The sequence below is a fragment of the Muscardinus avellanarius genome, assembly GCF_963383645.1.
Source record: "Muscardinus avellanarius genome assembly, chromosome: 3".
NCBI classification, from domain to species: domain Eukaryota; kingdom Metazoa; phylum Chordata; class Mammalia; order Rodentia; family Gliridae; genus Muscardinus; species Muscardinus avellanarius.
Genome location: NC_137788.1, coordinates 12,455,749 through 12,459,266, shown reverse-complemented (window position 1 = coordinate 12,459,266; position 3,518 = coordinate 12,455,749).

Here is a 3,518-nt window from a genome sequence, read left to right as displayed (position 1 = left end):
GGAAACAGGGTCTTACTAGGTTTCTGAGAGCCCCACTCAATTGTTGATGCTGTCCTCAAACCTGTGATCCTCCTCTTTGGGCTTCCCAAGAATTACAAGCATGTGCCACCACACCAGACATGAATCAGGGTCTCGCTAAGCTGATGAGGCTGGCCTTGAACCTAGGATCCTCCTGTCTCAGCCTCCCAAGCACCAGTATTACAGGCATATGCAACTGTGTTTGGCCTCCCAGCCACTTATTTGCTTGTTGATTTGTTAGCACTAGGGATTGGATTCAGGGGCATTCTATCTAGGAGCTAGACTCTCAGACATTTTTGGGTTTTGTTTTAAAATAGGGCCTCACTAGGTTGCAGAGTCTTATATTGCTGAGGTGTCTGCAGACCTGCAGTCCTGTCTTAGTTTCACAGTATTGGGATTACAGGAAGGTACCAACTGCCTGGCTAGATACTTTGTTTAATACGTGTCCTTGAGATTAACGTGTTGCGTGTGTTTGTGTTTGGCTTTTGCTGATGAGTCATGTCTTGTTGCATGAGAATTGATTGTCCTTTTTTGTGTGTGTGGTGCTGGGGATGGAACCCAGGGCACTCTACCTCCGAGCTACACCCCCAGCCCTATTTTTTATTCTTTATTTTGAAACCAGGTCTCACTGAGTTGCAAAGGGCCTCATTAAGTAGCTGAAGCTGTCCACAAACCGTGATCCTCCTGTCTCAGCCTCCAAATGCTGGGATCGCAAGTGTGCGCCACCAGGCCCGCTTATTGTCCTTTCTCTTGGTGGGCACTTGGGTTGTTGGCAGGATTTTGCTGAGACAACAGTGCGGCTGTGCTGGACGCCCACACCTGGCCTCTCCACTCCACCTTGGGAGTGGAACAGCCCTGGGTGTGTGATCTTCCTTTTAACCCAATATTGCCACATTGTTTCCAAAGTGGAGTTCCTCACATTTATACTTAAGCCAACAATCCTGTTTGCTTCACACCCTCATAACAAGCCTTAAATATTTTTACTACTCTGATGAGAGTAAAGTGATAACCGGAGGTCTGATTGGCCTTTTCCTGATTATTATTGAATTGAGCATCTGGTTTTTTTGCAGTACTGGTTGTGGAACCCAGGGGCATTCGACCTCCGAGCTATACCCCCTGCTCTATTTTTTATTCTTTATTTTGAAACTGGGTCTCACTGAGTTGCAGAGGACCTCACTAAGTAGCTGAGGCTGGCCCTGAACCGCCATCCTCCTGTCTCAGCCTCCCAAATGCTAGGATTACAAGCGTGTGCCACCACGCCCGGCTATATCTTTGAATTTCTATAACTTACCAAAGTCTAATTTTAGTCAATGTCTTTACATCTTACACTCAGTGAAAGGCCTTAGAACACTTTTATTCTTATCACTCCCTCTTTCACTATTATATGGACATATATTTTTATTTATTTATTTATTTATTTTTTGTGGTACTGGGGATGGAACCCAGGGGCATTCTACCTCTAAGCTACACACCCAGTCCTATTTTTTAGCCTTTATTTTGAAACAGGGTCTCACTGAGTTGCAAAGGACCTCACTAAGTAGTACTTGAGGCTATCCGTGAACTGCAATCTCCTATCTCAGCCTCCCAAATGCTGGGATTACAAGCATGTGCCACCATGCCTGGCTCCCTATATTTTATTCTTTATGTTATTTATTTTTCATTTTTTGTGGTGCTGGGGATGGAACCCAGGGGCATTCTACCTCTGAGCTATACCCCCAGACCGATATTTTATTCTTTATTTTGAAACAGAGTCTCACTAAATTGTGAAGGGCTTCACTAAGTAGCTGAGGCTGGCCGTGAACCTGGATCCTCCCAAGTACTGGGATTACAAGCGTGCGGCACCATGCTTGGCTCTATTCTTTATTTTGATTATTATTATTATTTTTTGCCGTATTGGGGATAGAACCTAGGGGCATTCTACCTCCAAGCTACACACCCAGCCCTACTCTTTTTATTCTTTACTTTGAAATAGGGTCTCACTGAGTTGCAAAGGGCCTCCTAAGTAGCTGAGGCTGTCCTCAAACCGCGATCCTTCTGTCTCAGACTCCCAAATGCCGGGATTACAAGCGTGCACCATCACACCCGGCTTTTTTGATGCATTTTAAAACATGTCTTGTTCTGCCGGGCATGGTGGCGCACGCTTGTAATCCCAGTTTACCAGAGGCTGAGATCGGAGGATCACGGTTCAGCTACTTAGTGAGGCCCTTTGCAACTCAGTGAGACCCGGTTTCAAAATAAAGAATAAAAAATAGGGCAGGGGGTGTAGCTCGGAGGTCGAATGCCCCTGGGTTCCATCCCCAGACCCGCAAAAAAACCTAAAAAATAAAAGATAAAATCTGTCTTCTTATTGTTCTTCCACATTTGTAGCTGTTTGAGGGGCGAGTTGGCCGGGGGACCTGGTGTGCGGTGTTTCCAGAAATTGAGACGCTTCATGGTTTTAAGTTTGTATTTAGTTTGGCAGTAGCAAACTCTAAACTTAGTAATGTTTGTTTCTGGCTTTTATAATATGTTTCATAACACCCAATAGTATAAGAAAAAGGAGTTGCAAGTGCCTGTTGATGGCAGAATTTCCCCTTTGGGGCTGACTAAGGACCTGTGGAGCCTGGTGTCTCTGTGGGAGTTCTGTTCTGTCTAATGGAAAGAACAGTTTTTAGAGCATAACAGACTTGACCTTGAGTCTGGGCCCGCCGCAGACCTGGGGTGACAGCTCTGAGCCACCACTGCTCCTGTGGACAGGCGGGGCAGCCCCGTGAATACCTTCTTCATGGGGTCATCGTGAGTCCTCATGAGTGGCAGGTGCGTGCGGTGCACGTTGCGGGTCGGTGGCCGCGCGGACACTGGAGGCACGAGGCCTTCACCCGCTGCTGCCCTGAGTGAGCACGCTAATTGTTAGCAAGGTTGTGCTTTCCTTGGGCATAGTCACACCGTTCACCCACGCTGCTTTACCAGGACTCTGTTTCTTTCCAGCTGGCTGAGATACCTCATCAGTCGGGGAAGCCAAAGCTTCTGATCTGTGTGCTCGCCCCTCAGTGACTCCCCCGCAACATTCATTTTACCCAGCCAGTAACTGCATGTAGAATTTGCATCAGAGGAGCTAGTGTGCCTTAATGATACAGCATTTGGCTAGCATGGGCAAGGCCCTGGGTTCAGTTCCCAGCACATAAAAAATCATTTAAGTTTGTATTTGCACTGGCCGGCTGCCTTCCAGACAGAGTACTCTTCATGCCTTTGCCCACTGGGAACACCTGGCCCACAGAGGGGCTGTCAGTCTGATAGTCAGTCAGTTGTTTACTGTGGTGATGGCGATTGGACCTAGGGCTGTTCTGCCTCTCAGCTACACCCCCAGCCTTATTGTTTTTTTTTTTTTTTTTTTTTTTTTTTTTGTGGTACTGGGGTTCCTGAAAACCCTTCTACCTCCGGGCTACACTCCCAGATTTATTTTATACTTTTTATATGGAAACAGGGTCTCTTAAGCCAGTGCGTCTGGCTTTGAACCTGTG